The sequence below is a fragment of the Marmota flaviventris genome, chromosome X (assembly GCF_047511675.1).
Source record: "Marmota flaviventris isolate mMarFla1 chromosome X, mMarFla1.hap1, whole genome shotgun sequence".
NCBI classification, from domain to species: domain Eukaryota; kingdom Metazoa; phylum Chordata; class Mammalia; order Rodentia; family Sciuridae; genus Marmota; species Marmota flaviventris.
The window spans coordinates 74,665,994-74,683,318 of record NC_092518.1 but is presented as its reverse complement, the minus strand read 5'-3'; the positions used below and the strand labels follow the sequence as shown (position 1 = coordinate 74,683,318).

Sequence of the window (17,325 nt, the reverse complement as noted above, 5' to 3'; positions counted from 1 at the left end):
GTCCTAAGAGGGAAATTACATGATCTTTAATATATGAACTTCTGTGCAATGATTTGGGTTTTATTATTTGCTTGTATTTTACCTGTTCAGAAGCCTTCTTTGCTTACTGCTTTCTGTTCTCAACTCCCTTCTGGATATGTGAGGTTTTTAGTGAGACTTTTGGGTAGATTATATTTTATTATGTTTCTATGTTAATAAGTCTGGCACATCAGAAGTCAAATGCTTCCACTTTGTCAGGCCCCCAAGGTACCAGAGAATGCCCTACTTTAATTGTCATTTTGCATTACTTTTACAGTTCACTGAATTGTGCCCTAGTCTCTGGAAGAGTGACTGCAACTCTCTCAGTACCACATTTATCACCAGGGAGACTTCAACCCTGAGGAGAAAGAAGCCCAATAAATGCAGATATCTAGGACTAGACTCTTTGCCTACTGGCATAAATCTTCAGGTCACTACACCAAGCTAAAAAAAGTTGCAGACTCTTGGATTAAAATAGAGATTCCTCAAACCCAAAGGTTTGCATTTGAAAATGAACAATCTTCTTAAATTACACTTTAAAAGTCCCATCAAACTGAAAACATTATAACTGCAATTTGCTAACTAATTGTTTTTTTTTTTTTAATTTTTAAACCCTTAATTCATTTTAGCAATACGAACCAGCAAAAATGGAATTCCAGATCAGATGCACAGAAAAGTTATTCTAAAGTGTTGGTTATTTTTTTGAACTGCTAACTTCCAGTAATGTAAATTGTGCCTATTGATTCAATGATGAAAAGACCCATAAACTTTTCCAAAAGGGGTCGCTGTTTTAAATGCTCAAATGGCCATCCCCTCACAAAATGATTTTTTGGAAATGAATCGACAAATGGCTTTTTCCTACTTCCTATGCCTAATACATAAAAATGAAAATGCAAATTCTACATAAAGATAAAGCCGGCATGCCTCTAGCCAGAATGTATATTCACAGACTCATCCATCCAGACAGCAGCAGATGAAGTGGGAATTAGTGAAGGTGGAATAAGGCACCATCCCCATAGTTACCATCACTGGAAAGCTTATATTTATGCCAAACTTGAAAACAAAATCTAAGTAAGCTCCTACTAACCACATCTTGTAAGTCATATGTTCTCCACATACCACAGCCCTAATTCTCATACACAAATTCATACAGTTTCACTACAGAGAGCAATTTGGTCTGGTGGGGAAACCTCGACATCCTCTCCCTATTTTTCACTGAACTCACAGATGACCTTGGATAAGTCAATTTGTCCCTCTTAAGACTGCTTTATACATCTATAAAATGAGGAGAAAAATCCAAATGATTTCAATGTTTTCCTTCAAACTCTAAAAATTCTAGGCTTCTAAAACAAACTGATTGTTATTAACTTATTCGTTCACTCATCCATTGAATAAACATGTACCAAACCCTGAAAATAGAAAAAAATGCATAGCCTATGCCTTCAGGGAGCTCATTAACTAATGGATCTCTTACTAGGGATGGTCAAAATGTCAGACAATTAGATAAATGAACATAGAGACTGAGACAGTACTACCTGCAGATACATGCACATACTCGTACACAGGATCCTGGAATACAATTTAAAGAATTATACCAATACTTTATAGAATTCAAGAGCACCCTAATGATTTGATGAGCACAAATGACTACCATAGGAGAATCTGGCCTTTATATTTGTTACATCTACACAATCCACATGTTGTCAAATAGATTTTAAATTATTACCCTTCTTAGAAATAGCTCATATATCTTTCCATTTGGTTCCATTTCCCCAGTATCCATCACCTTTACCACCATTCCTTCATCTCCATTTGCCTTTTGCTTTGGCTCCTTCAGCAATATGCTATTTGGATAATCTTCCTTGTCCACTATTTTCATCATGTCACTTCTCTTTTCAAGACCTGCAGTGACTCCTTATTATGATTAGCATTAAATCTAAATGGAAATCCTTAGCTAAGCAGTCCTCCATACAAGGCCTCTACTTCTGCATATCCAATTCTCTTCATTTCTAATATATGTCCATCATTGATCATTCCACATTGACTAGCATTTTCTCAGCACTTTGTATACAGACTATACATGTGATTGTGCACCTTTGGTTCCGTGATTATTTCATGTGCACTGTGTCAATTCATCTTTGAACTGGACTGGAAGTTCTCTTTGCCATCTGCTACAATCCTGGTCACTTATTATTCGTGTAATTCAAAAATAAATGACCAGAGAAAGATGGAAGGGGTTAAGAATGTGGTTACTTATCACAATTAAGGTAGATGGCCAATTCTATTAGACCAAAGTGATCCTATTTCTTCAGAAAGTATCCATTCTGTATACTGCCTTCTGTAGTTACAATTTATCCTCTTATCATTCCCAACTACAACCTTATAAGTACACAGCAGTGTGGATATAACTGTCACAGATAAGATGACACAGTTAAGTGCTTCCTGCTCATCTAACTCCATCAGTTCTGCCACATCTCTGAGAATGGCAATGGTAACACATGATAATGATTTCAACTCAGGATAGACAAAAAAAATATTATATGAGAAAATAAGGGTTCATCAGAACATAGACCTCTGACACACAGCTGACAGTGTGGCAACTACTTTTCTATATGTGGTAGAAAACTCTAGGATTCCACTGGGTTTTAGTACAGGGCTATCAATGGGAAACACAGGCTATGTGGTTAACATACAACAAGTTAATTTGAAAGAGTTACGCTCCTTCTGATCTTTCATTATCAGTCTTGAAGTTTTGCCAGCACCACTGAAATGGTCAGACTACCTAGAATGGGGCAAAGATGGCCCCAGGGAAAATGCTTTCCTCTGCTCTCATTTTTGGGTTAAAGTAGTGCCTTTAGAAGGACAACCTAATTACAGGTTTCACTACAAAGGTCTCCTTTAGAAGCCTTGCTGTTTGCTGTAGGAATTCACGCAACTCAGAGGCAAATAACCTGCTGACAGACCAGGCTAAACGTTGTTCCACTAAACAAACAAATAGAGCCTTCTGAATAAGGCCTTTGGATGCTTTGCTAAGTCCTTTATGGGGTACAGTGTACTTGGAAATAGTATTTGCTTATAGAAAGCTCTCTGGAACCAGTCATGCCTATTGTATGTATAAATGCAAAATCAACAAGGCCACAGTGTAAGTAAAGTAGCTTGAGAGTAAATAAAATGAAGAATCTAGTCTTGTAAGTCAGACTATATCTTGCTACATAAACAAAATTCAATCTGAGGACTAAACAGCTATCACCCACATATGCCTGTGGAACAAATCCTAGAGTTCAATCACCATCCCAAATATGTAAGTACAACATATTAAAGGTATTTTGCAGGCACAGACAGAATGCCTTTCATCTCCAAAATCAAAGCCCTTTGCAAGCAAGTATCAACTGTTATTCCTCCCCTTAAACAGCCAAGAAAACAAACATACAGGTTAAGTGCTACAACCACATTAAATACTGACTCAGAACATGCCACAACAAGAATGACACACACACACAAAAAAAAAAAAAAAAAAAAAAAAAACCAGAAGCACCAGTCTTGGCATAACCTACTACTGAGATAGAAAGCAAATATAATACAATAACATCAGATCAGTCTGCTTCATACCTGTTTTTCTAAGAGTGGCATTCTTGGCTACTTCCAGTAAATGGGTAAGAAGAGTATAGCCTAGCAGTTAGGCAAAGGAAAAATGTGGTACACACTAACTGGAGATGGTCCTCCAGACCTAGTTCAAGGACTAGGACACATAGCCCAAGGGCTTCAGGAGTAAGGTGCTTTGTTCCCTGGAACTTTGACAATGATTTATGAGGTGGCTTCAATTCCAAAGTCTATAACTTGATACAGCTAGTCCAACGGCAATACAAACTCCACCTAAGACTTCCCCAAAGCAATGAGATCCAGGGATCCACAGTATAAGCTCTCCTGGATCCAGCCAATCATTGAGCTCCTCTGGCTCAGAGAAGGCCCAGCACTCTCAGAACCTGAGCTGATCCATTCTTTTCTGCTAAATTCTATTTTATCAGTGTCTCAATTCCCAGTAGTTAGCAGCTACAGAGCCCTGACTGCCTGCAGAGTGCAGGTTCTATTGAGCGAGGCTTGTCAGCTGAAAAGACTTTCAAAATATTTGGAGGGAAAGCTACAGGTGGCCCTGTGCCTGTGGGCCAAAACAACACCCCCAAATTCAGTTCCAACCCCAATCCCATTATTTATATTATATATCACTTAAAACCCAGTTGCCTCCACAAGCTTACTTAAGAATGAAAGAGTAATAGCCTTTGGCATATCGGTCTAAATTCATTTCCCTTGTACCAGCTTGTTGCTCAAGCCTGTAATATGCGATCATGCTAGCAAGAGACAATGGAGTAATATACCATCTTAGAAATAGCAAATGCATTAGCTTCTAATATTGATGTTTTCTAATTAGATACAATATAATAGATCATTTTCTTGTTTGTGGTCAATGAAACCCTCCACAGCTCTCTTTTGGCACAGAGATTTTGATTACTGCTGTGGCAAACGGAGTGGTGTCTCAGTACACTGGAATGAGTAGTCAAAGATGTGCACACACAGCATCCACATATATTTACTGTCACAAAAATATAAATAGATTATTTATTTCTGACCTTTTAAGTACTAATTTCAAATTTAATGAGGCACAATAAACATTTCTCAAACTCAGGCTCCATGGTTGCTTAACATTGGCAACCTTCTAATTATGACTGTAGTTTAAATAAAGGGCACTTGGTTCTGTGGAAATTATTAGGCACTGAAGGAAACCCACAGTAGCCTCCAGTTTCTAGCAACAAAAACAAGCACTGCAGCAAATCTCTGTTGGAGGCAAGATAGAGCTTACACTTTAGCATCACTTTGTGAACCACAAATGAAAAGCAATAAGAGGATTCAAGGATGTAACGGAAATGTTTACTCATTCTCTAAAACCCCCTACCCATTCTCCAAAATTCTAACAGACCTTCTCATTTTATGCAGGATGGAGGGATGAGGAGAGGTGATGGCAGATTAGAATTTGTCCTTTTGAACACAGAGATTAACCAAAAGGCTACTACTATATGACATAATAAGAGTGCTGGCAGCCCTGTACAAGAAAGCATAATTATACCTCACAAAATGGCTAATATCAGCAGCTTGAGAGTGTCACAGTATTAGCAATCTGTAATGCAGTTATGCAGTGCACCTCCAGAACAATTACTAATGCTCCTTGTATTTGTGTGGAACCTTTTATCACAAAGATTTCCAGAATGTTTAACAGGCTATTATAAAAAGGGATCATTTCTCCCCATAGCAGAAACACAATAGTCATTCTGCACCAGTAACAGTAAATATAAAAGGTTGCAGGAGAGAGAGAAATTACTAAACCTTAGAGAAACTATAAAGGAGAGGAATTATTTTTAGATGGGCAGAAAACAGATACCCAAGTTGGAAACTACAGCTGACAGTAGCTACATTTTCTACAGAGCTCATAACACAGAACTGAAGAATTTTCCTTCTCATACAGCCAGCAAGATTTCCGTAAAGTGCTTAATTTCTATAATAGAGCAGGTGCCTCCTATTAATAAGAATTTGCATTTGAAAATGAATACAATGCACAAAAACTTTTTCTTTTCCTGAAAGCCTTTTTAGCCAACATGAACTAGTTAATCCTCCTGCTACCATTATGAGCTAAATAATATTATTAACTCCATTAACAGCACTACAGAAGAGGTTAAGAGACTTGGCCTCTACTAGAAAGAGGCATCTAGCATCTGCAACTAGAATTTGAGACTCCTCATGCTGGGTCCTGTGCTCACACCACCAGTCCATACCTCATTAGGATTCTGGAAAACGCAATGAAATGGAAGTAATTAGGACTGGCTGACTGAGTATACTATTTGGGAGAAAAAAAATTCCCTAGCCTGCTTAAACATGACAGTTCCAAGGGCAGTGAACACAACTGTAGCAATTTCCTCCTGAAGGAAGATTAAGAAATAATGAGGGGGAACTCCTCACTCTCCCTCTTCCATCAGATTCCCCACAGCAAAAAAAAAAAAAAAAAAACAGAGACAATTACAAATTTAATTGTCAAAAAAAAAAAAAAGAAAGAGAGAGAGAGCGAGAGAGAGAGAGAGAGAACTGTTAGAAACAACACCCAGTGTGTCTGGTGTCTGACAGCATCTCCCCTTCAACCCATGCCTTCCTTTTCCTACCCTGTTCTCAGCTTCCTGCCTCCCAGCTCTTTGCTGGTCAGCTTTTCAAATGGTCTTAGAGACACCTTTCTCTTCATTCACTCTTATATGTTCACACCCTTCTCTCAAAGTAAACTGGTACACCCACTCCATTATCCTGCTTGGCTCAATACTTGTGTCTACTTGAAAATGAACATTTTGTTTGAAGCTAAACCAGATGTGAGTAGTCACTTCTCCCTTCACACACACACAAATTTTGTCACAGAAAGGAAGATGTGTCTTTGGGTTTAGATATTTAAAATTGCTTCTTCGTGGTATACCTAAGCTACAGTTAAAGTCTAAAATCACCCTGGTGATTGTTTTTGCAGACAGTTATAAGCTTAGAAAAGATCACAGAATATTAAAAGAAAAATCCCAGAAAGTCTCCAAACACAGAACCTTCAAGATAATAATAGAAAAAGTTCTTACTAGCTGTGATACCTTGTATACATACAGAATCTGTCCAATCAGCTCTAACTAACTTACAGAATTGTTACTAGAATCAAATAGAATAATATATGCTCAAATATTCTCTAAAACTAAGAATCATCAGACAAATGGTAGGTCTTCTTATTATCAGGTAACAAACTTGATTTCTCTTAAATATTTATTTCTGTCTACAACTAAATTTCCATTGAACACTGTGAATGGCTTGCTTTCTAAGCTTCCCTTCTCTGCTAGGATATTTTACCTTGTTATTTCCCTGACTGTTGTATCAGAAAAAAAAAGAATAATATGGTATGCAATTTTTCTTTTGGCTCTAACCTTTCTGATGGTTGATTTATATAGAAATAGAAGGAACCTGACCCCCTACAACAGACACCAAAGAGAAAGAGAGAGAGAGAGAGAGAGAGAGAGAGAGAGCACACTAGCTTAAAGAATGTTAAAATGACCTCACACCATCTGAAATTATGAGAAAAGCAAGATTTTAGACAATTTAAAACCATTTATTAACTAGTTTTCTTTAGCCCCATTTCCTTCCTTTGTTATGATTGAACTGTCACAGAATATCTTTAAAAAAAAACTCATCCCAGGGTTAAGTAAAGCACATTAGCATGCATAATTCAGAGCTGTCAGCTGGAAATGAGCCATTCTACGGCTAGTACAGTCTGTGGATAGGAAAACAGAATTAAAGGACTGGGGCAGCTGCACCAGAGCCCACTAGGTATTGCCTTGGAGCCTGACTATGGACCCACTCTACCATTCCTTTAGAGCTATGCTGTTCAATAACATAGATATTAGCCACATGTAGAAATTTGAATATTTAAATTAACAAAAATGTAATTACATTAAAATTTTAGTTCTTCATCTAGTAATCACACTTCAAGAACTCAATAGCCATATGTAGGTAGTGGCTACTGACTTGGGCAGTGTAGACAGAGCATCCCCATCATCACAAAAGTTCTTTTGCACAGTAGTACTTTAGAGGAAGGTCTTTGGCTTGTGATTCAGCATTCTTCTTTTCTGAAATGTTATACACTTAATAACTCAAGGAAATATAAGGAGTATACTTATCTCTCTCATATCACATAACATGTTTTATGACATATTTATCTATCAATCTCACTACTCATTCGGCAAGGTACTTTTTTTTTTTTTTTTTGTACCAGAGTTTGAACCCAGGGGCACTCAACCACTGAGCCACATCCCCAGTCCTTTTTCATATTTTATTTAGAGACAGGGTCTCACTGAGTTTCTTAGGGCCTTGCTAAGTGGCTAGTGAGATACTTCTTATGGGTAAAGAATATATCTTTAGGGGCTGGGGTTATGTCTCAGGGGTAGAGCACTTGCCTAGCACGTGAGAGGCCCTGGGTTCGATCCTCAGCACCACATAAAAATAAATAAAATAAAGGTATGCTGTCCAACTACAACTAAAAAATAATTTTAAAAAAGAATATATCTTTAATGTCTGTGCCTTCACTGCCAATCACTGTTCCTGACACACAGCACATGCTCACTCACTTCTGTTAACTGATTAATAGTGACGTTCAAACCATCTATGAGATAGGAACATTTCTCCTCTTTCATAAATTAAGTCAGAAATGCAAAGTTTGCTAAGCTCTTTTAAGATAGGCTATTGTGCTTCTAACACATGTATTTGTTTTAACATTTCTCACAAATTGACAAATAAGGGACTGGCTTAAGCCAAAAAACAACAAATTGTCTGTCCTCAACCCTCTATTTCCATCTCTATCATTCATCAGAGTATCATTTACAAACCTAAAAAATTAAAATGCTATGCTTAGTAATATTAAGATGCCAATGTGTAATATAAGTAATATTGAACATAATATAATTTGACAGAGAGTGTTTTACAATTTAGCACAATGAGAAATATCTGTTGGGCTATGTATTTCAATGACCCAAATTTAAAAATTATTTTCTCAAATAGCATCTTATATTGGTATGATGATTATTTTAAGATAGCTTTGACCTGTGTTCTATTCCAGTAACTATGTTTTGATAAGTACATAGGCAATGTATCATTTTCCCTTTTAAACAGATGGAAAAACCAAGGTCCAGAGAGTTTGTGAATCCATGACCAAATAGCCAATTATTGGAAGAGTCAGAGCAAGAACTAGACCAGGGGATTTTCCACTCTATAGACAGTAGGAAATGGAAACCCAGTTAGCTGATTTACCACTTTTGCTTTTAATCTATGGTCACTTCCGAGATTTACCCTTCATAAAAAAAAAATACATCCTTTCATGCAACATTAATTATTTATTCAGATCATGATTGAGCCTTCAGTTGCTTTACTGCCAAATGTGGTCATTTGAAAAGGTTCCTGAAATCATTACAACTTGACAGTCCTACACTATCACAGCAGGCTTTGAAAAATTCCCTTTTGGGCCCAGGATCATTAGAGAATCATACGCCCACATACCATTAAAATTCAGTATAACCTTAGAGATTATCTAATATCTAATCTCTGTCTTTCTCTTTCTTCCCCCACCAAATACACACACAAAAAAAGGGGGGGGGGCTCAAAGAATCTTACCCCAACCCCAAAGTCACACAGCTGGTTATTAGAAACCCAGGCCTGGGTTCAGAACTCATCTATTCTGATATCTAGGTCATAGTTTATTCTTCTCCATTTGCCTAGTGCCTTCCTGTTATTTCTCCTAAGAAGTCCCAGAAGAATAAAACCTAATGTTTGAGGTCCCATCAACTCTTGGGAAGAAAAAAGTGAAACTTGGTGCAAATGATGTTTGTAAATCACTTTCTGTCAATATCCTATCATTAAGAAAAGTAATTGTACCTAGGGATATTGTAGAAAGAGGATGTATGATCTACCCAAGGAAATAGACTGTCTTTAGGTAAGTGATCAGGAGAATGTCAAATGATAAAGCTTTGTGAAATACAGCCTCATTCTAGCAAATGACTTGCTTTGTTGCCACTTAAATTGCTCATCTATAATTGCTGGAAATAAACTGCAACCAAAATACAGTATCTTCTATCAGGTTTGCCCACTGGGGATTGTCTGATCATAGTGAAATTATCCAAAAGGTAAATTTTCTCATTTTTACTGCTTCAGTGAAAACTCTGGCATTAGGCCACTGAGAGTAGCTGGAATGATGGCAAGTATTGCCTTCTGATGAGGAAACTCTTTTCTTCTCTAAATAGGACTAAACGACTAACTGTGAGCTTATACTTCTGAGATGAAAAACAACTATGTAGGAAATGAAAAATCACCATCTTGAAGTCATACCTTTGCAGTTCAGATTTCACTCATTCGTATTTTGTGATCAATCAGATGGAGCTAGGCTGCTGTATCTATTTTTATGAAGGATTGCTGGACAAACTATGGTATAAACAAGATTACAAGGAAAGTGTTTAAACTACTTAAGAAAATAAATTGTTTTTAAGCACTTTAGAAGCAATTTACAAACAATAAATATGTTAATTGCACATCATTCTTATTTATTCATTAAAACAGGTCCAAGGACTTCTACTTGGCAAAACTTCCTGGCAAAGCCTTTATTAGTCTACTTCTTATTATTCTATGAACTTGAAAGTAATAAAATTGCATTTGTTTTCTATCTATAATTCTGACAGGCCTTCCCCAAAGTTAGTCTCAATTAATCAGATTTGATTATACTATATAAAGGCTGAACAATGACAAAGCCACCAGCCTCAGGTCAAAATATGTAAGTCACAGAAGTTCCTGAACCATGTTTAAGATCTTTCTTTGCACAAACTGTAAGTAACCATTAGTGGAAAAGGGTAGATGGGAGCAATGAGAGAAACTAGAAGGAAAAGCAAAAAGAGATCATTCAGAGGCCTCCCACAAGTGAAAAGATTTACCTCATGCTCCCTGGCTATCCTTGACTGACTGTTGCAAAACAAATGGCAGCTAGTACAGCTCGGGCTGAAATAATTTAATTCTACTCAAAGGATACTGTTCAGTCTAGGTGAAGTCTCCATGATGGACATAAACTCTTCTACTTCTACTCTACTCTCAAGGAACTTACTTTTGAAGTACTGAAGATGGGTAAATGAAGAGATGATTATAATGTAATGCCATAAGTGCTACCAAAGTTATACCTTAGTCTGTTTGTACTGCTATAACCAAATACCTGCAGTTGGGTTATAAATAACAGAAATCTTATGACTTGCAGTTCTGGAGGCCATGAAGTCCAAGATCAAGGTGCCAGGAAATTTAGTGTCTAGTGAGTATTGTTCTCTGCTTTTAAATGGTACCCTATTGCATCCTCCAAAGAGGATAAATACTGTGTCTTTACATGGCAGAAGGGCAAAAGTGAAGTGGCTAATCCCTCAGGTGCTTTATAAGGGCATTAATCCCATTAATAAGGGCAAAGTCCCCATAGTCACCTTCTAAATGTACCACTTTTAACACTATCACATTAAGTCTTAGATTATAACACATGAATATTTTGTGGGGACATATATATTCAAATCATAGGAGGTAGTATATGCACTTGTGCCTTGGAAGCAAGAAGGAGAAACCAACAGAGAAGAACCCCCCCCCCCATCAGTAATATGTGCCATCAGAACTGCCTTCAGACACAAGTAACCTGTGGGAAGATTGAACTGGGAAGAACCTTTGGTTTGAGGGAGAAGCATACTTCTCCCTGATTTTAATTCTTGATTTTGCAAGTTTCTTATGAGTGCTTGGGGGTGGTAGGGAGGGGGAGGGATGAAAGAATGAGGAGAGGGAGGGGGAAAAGAGAAATGGGGGAGAGAGAAAGAGGGGGAGAGGGAGAAACTTAAACCATGCTTTAAAAAAATCAAGCAACTTCCCTACAGATACAAATCCAGCTGGATTTGGGTTGGCTCTTCTACAAAGTTTGGAAGACAAGTTATCTTCCATTCTAGTGTCAGAAAAATCAATGTCCAAAGGGGTACATAATTAAACTACAGAGATTTATTTTTGAGCCAGTAAAGGTTTTATCTAATGGTCAGTTGTTCATGATTTTCAAATTCTTTTTCCAGCCTTTGCAGATGAATGAGCCCTGAGACAAGTCAACTGTATCTCAGAGAGTCTCTGCAAACTTGTTCTAGTCCCCTTGGCAGAGGTAGGAAACAAAGATCAAGCTCTTTGTGCAGCAGCTTGTAAGTAGAGAACTTCACTTTCCTCAGTAGTTCAGACTCACTCTCAGCCCTCCAAATAGAGATTACAATATAACTTGCACATTTGGTGGGGAACAAAGAGAGTAATTTCCTTTCTTATGTAGTTTAGGGATATGGGTTTTATAATAGATCTCTTCCTCTTCTGATCAGCTAAACATATGTCTTTTCTCCAAAAGAAGCTAAAAAGCTATTAGGTCACACTCCAGTTTTCCAGGTGCTGCAGAAGCCCTAGTTATACTCTCTCACACCAGCTGTGTACCATCCCTAGAGGAAGGGTCCTATACAGTGCCCCAAAACAAGGGAAAGTCACAACAACAAACTAGGGAATTCTGGGTTTGTTCAGAAACCTGGTCTCTACACCAAGAATGATGTTTCTGTTTTCTCTTCCTGAATAGCAGTCTGGGAGAATCTGAAGCCAGACTTTTTCTGTCCATAAGGCCTTAGGCTAACAATGTTTACATTGTGTTGCTGTGCAAACAGGGATTACTTTTATCTCTTCCTCCCCAAAGTTTTCTCTGTCTTGCTTTTAAAAAGACATGAAAATACTGAGAAGGAAGAAATAAAAATATGAATGACCACACCCTGTTTGCTCTAAAAAGAATTAGGATCCTACAGCAGTTGGCCATTTTATAAAATTGCCTTTTAAAATTTTATTTTCATAAGTTACGATTTCTTCTGTCATATGGACTTATCATCATTATTATTATTACTATAAATGCCTTTTAGAAAAAGCCTACAGCATCTGGAAATCTCAAATTTTCCCACTATGTGTTCATATTCTCAATATCACTAAGAAGAAAACAAGCCACATCTAAAGTTTTTCTCAGACATGAATTACTTCCTAACCCAATTAAAAGCACACGACTACAAAGCAGCAGACAATGTTGTCTTAGTCTTTTTTGTGCTGCTATAACAGAATACTTGAGACTATATAATTTAGAAAGAGCAGTGATTTGTTTCCTTATAGTTATTCAGACTATGAAGTCCAAGATCAAGGTGTTACCATCTGGTGAAGGCCTTCTTGCTGCATCATAACATGGAGGAAGGCATCACATGTTGAGAGAGCAAGTGGGGGACAAACTCATTCTTTTATAAAGAACCCACTGTGAGGATAACAAACCCAATCCCACAATAATGATATCAATCTATTCATGAGGATAGAACACTCTGATTTCAATAACTCTTAAAATTCCAGCATCTGGGAAGGGTGAGGCAGGAGGATGTGAGTTCAAAGCCAGCCTTAGCAACTTAGTGAGACCCTATCTCTAAATAAAATACAAAAACGGTCTGGAGATGTGGCTTAGTGGTTAAGCACTCATGGGTTCAATCCCCAGTACCAAAACAAGCAAACAAACGAATAAATAAATAAATAACTCTTAAATACCCAACTCCCAAGTACCACTATATTGAGGATCAAGTTCCATCACATGAACTTTGAGTAATATATTCAAACCATGGCAGGTGTCATGGAAATGGAAGACAGCATAGCAGCCATCAGTCCATCCTTTCTAGAACTCTTCTTCTGCTAGTGGTGAGCACCTGATTTTTAGTGATAAAAATATTAAACACAGAACACTTTAGATAGGGAAGGAAAATCATCCTGGTCACCCAAAGATCAGGCTCTGTCCTTATGCCTGAGAACAGATTGCCCTTGCTGAATATGTGAAAGTTATTGTGCTAGTCAACCAATTAGGTGGTCCTAGGATAAAAAACAGTACATGTTTTTACCTAAATTAACTAATTCAGAAGGCATGCTGGGCACAATGACATATACCTATAAACCCAGTTATTTATGAGTCTGGGACAGGAGGATTGCACATCTGAGGCTAGCCTGGGAAACTTAATGAATCCCCATCTACAAAAATAAAAAGCTTTTTATAGTTCTGGGGATGTAATTCCATAGAATATTAGCCTAGCATATGCAAGTACCCCACACCACAAAGGAAATAAAAAACCAAATATTGAGAAGATTTTATGATTTTGTGATATTTCAGTCTTAGTCTCTTTTTTTCCAACACATTTGCCCAGTGTAGACAACCAATGCAAAAGTTGGCTTCATGCAACTAACTTTTTGCTTCTATTATAATTAAGCAATATGAATGTTGTTCCACAAAACACATGGTCTCCAGGGCCTTTGCCAATTTCTTTTTTTTTTATTGGTTGTTCAAAACATTACAAAGCTCTTGACATATCATATTTCATACATTAGATTCAAGTTGGTTATGAACTCCCAATTTTACCCAAAATACAGATTGCAGAATCACATCGGTTACACATCCACATTTTTACATAATGCCCTATTAGTAACTGTTGTATTCTGCTACCCTTCCTATCCTCTACTATCCCCCCTCCCCTCCCCTCCCATCTTCTCTCTCTACCCCATCTACTGTAATTCATTTCTCTCCTTGTTTATTTTCCCATTCCCCTCACAACCTCTTATATGTAATTTTGTATAACAATGAGGGTCTCCCTCCATTACCATGCAATTTCCCTTTTCTCTCCCTTTCCCTCCCACCTCATGTCTCTGTTTAATGTTAATCTTTTCTTCCTGCTCTTCCTCCCTGCTCTGTTCGTACTACAGGGATACTGCTACATCGATGTTCATAGCAGCACAATTCACAATTGCTAGACTGTGGAACCAACCCAGAAGCCCTTCAATAGATGAATGGATAAAAAAAAATGTGGCATTTATACACCATGGAGTATTACGCAGCACTAAAAAATGACAAAATCATGGAATTTGCAGGGAAATGGATGGAACTAGAGCAGATTATGCTTAGTGAAGCTAGCCAATCCCTAAAAAACAAATACCAAATGTCTTCTTTGATATAATGAGAGCACCTTTGCCAATTTCTTGACCTTGCTTGAAGCTCATTCTAGTCTGGAAGTGTTCTACTTAAAAGAAGGCATCCAGAATTGAGTATAATTCTCCAGATATATTCTGAGTAGCAAAGACTTCACATGAGTTAAAAACTCCTATAATCACAAAATTATATTTCATTAATGAGACCTAAAGTTGGATCTCTTTTAGCAGCCCATTTAATGTCTCTCTAGTTGCATCCCTTATAACATTTCTACCCTTCCCAAAGACCCCTTCCTTTTCAGTTCCACAAGCTCCAGTCCAGACGGGTATCAGCTTGGAACTTCCAAAAAAGATCACCAAAAGGTCAAGCAGAGCCACTGAAAGGAAAGTGGACCAAAAGACAAAATAACAGACCCCCCAAACAAAAGAAATTCTTCTGAAAAGAAAAGGGAGCAGCCCAGTGAATGGTGTTGCCAATGTGCCCAGATATAGAGCAGAATGGAAGAGTGTCATATATCATGGCATGGATAAGGATATCATAGCTGTATCTCCTGCACTCTTCATTTGTAAACAACTAATTATTCCTGCTCAGGAGTACATCACATCACACTAAAGGAAAAAAATCAACAGAAATAACCAATTCATTATCTACCTAAGAAATAAACCAGAATGAAAAAAAAATAGCTGAACTGTGTTTCACAGCTGTCCATTTGGTTGACTTTTACTGAAAATCAGACTCCTAAAAACACTTTCCTCTGACCCAGCCTTTTGTTCTTCCATCTCCCCCTCAGCTCACCTCTCTGCACTATTAAGAGTTTGGTAAATAAAGTCAATTATTCTAAAAGTGCCAAAACTCTCATTTCAACTGGTTTCCCAGTTAATGTACCATAGCAAAGAAATGAATCGTTATTACAAGGAACTAAAAATAAAAATGTTTCAGAGTCCATAATTGGCTTGTCTTGTTGGACTTTTTAGGGAGCCAAAGTACCAGTTCCAGGCTATCAGCCCTTGGTTTGTAGGAGAATAATATATTTCCTCATTAAAATACTTTGCTCTCCACAGTTTAAAAAGATGCAGTTTGTCCTCCAATCTTTGGTTTTTAGGGGATTTTGAAGCTTTGGAGGCACAATGAAAAGACAAGAAAAAACAAATAGGCACTATGCTGTGAAATCAGACATCACCTTCATTAATACTTTACTTCCTCCTAAGTCAGTTTTCTAGCAGCTCCAAAATTCACCAATCAAGAGGTCATTTTTTTCAAAAACAAATGTCCATGTGTTTGTGTGTACAAGCATCTGTTGAATATCAAATGTCAGTAATTAGCTAGGTTAGAGGCCAAGGTATCTACATGTAATTATGGCAATAAGACAATTGAAATCACAAATTCAGGGATCCTTTGACACAACCTAATCCAAATGAGATTTGCTGCTTTATAATCCATGTCATCAGGGCCCTTCCTATGAGAATCCAGTGAACCCAAATGTTTTGTGGTCTGTCTGTGGCCTTTTACCTAATAGAACTGTTACCTGTGTCCTGGTCTCCATGAGTGGTACATGTTATTACCTTGTATTTATTTTCCTCACACTTACTATGATTGCAAGTAATTATGTGCATAATCATTTTGTTAATATCTGTGTCCTGCACTATAATCTGGGCTCCAAAAGTGTAGGAGCAATGACTATTTTGCTCCAAATGTGCATCACATGCTTGGTAAGATACAAGGGTAAGTAGAGTAGATACTAACGAGTCAATGAACCATCAGCTTAGCTGGAGAAGAAAGTCTGTGTGGAGTGATGAGAAATAGAATTGTCTAATCAAAGCTTTACCTAACCACTCTCTTTAAATTTGTGAATTTTCTTCCATAATCACTATTGCCCTTTATCTGTCTTATTTATCCTCTATGACACTTATTTTCTAAAATATCATATATTTCATCTGTAGACTTTTTCAATTATCTCTCCCTATTAGAAAGTTAACTCCTTGATGCTAGGAAATTTTATCTGTAAACTGCTGCCTAGAACCCTGAAAATAGACCTTGAGCATGAAGTAGGTAATCAATAAATTACCTGAATTAATTCCACTGAATTAATGTTTTTTCTAGAATAAGTGATTTGTTGCATTTTTTTGAAAAATACTAAATGATACCACTGCCCATTTTAAATTTAGTAATGACATGTCAGAGAAATGGGCCTAGAATAGCTCCCTTTTGCCAGTTATCAGCTTAATACAATGTCAGAGCATGGTCCTGATCTCTGGTTTGCTAGAACAGGGACACCCAGAAAACCCTATCCACCTCCATCTCCTTTGCATCTTGTGTAGATTCCAAGCACTACTGGCCACTCTGACAGCACACACCCTGTCTTCCCCAACAAAGCAACCGAATATAAAATAGAGAAGAAGCTGCCTTAGACTCCAGCATGACATTGGAAGAAAGTGCTATAGCCCATTTCTAAGGTATTAACCTAATGCCCTCTGCTAAAAGCTTTTTACCAGAATTGCTCCCAAACTTAAATTTTATGGGTCAGCCAGAATGCTGGCCCCTGACCTAAAAGTTTGCCAAGCTGATGGTTCATTGACTCATTAGTATCTACTCAATTGCCAAAGAGACAGGGAAGAGATAGAGACAGAGAAGCAAGAAAGAATTGGCATTTCTATTCCATGGAAGCTTGAGCTGTGAACAAGTCATCT

The 17,325-nt window shown here is 37.4% G+C and overlaps 1 protein-coding gene across 2 annotated transcripts in view; it reads right to left on the bottom strand.

Annotated features, from left to right (window-relative positions):
* Pcdh19 (protocadherin 19) overlaps nt 1-17,325 on the bottom strand; it is a 102,576-nt gene that overhangs the window by 50,035 nt on the left and 35,216 nt on the right. The gene's annotated exons all lie outside the window — the stretch shown is intronic.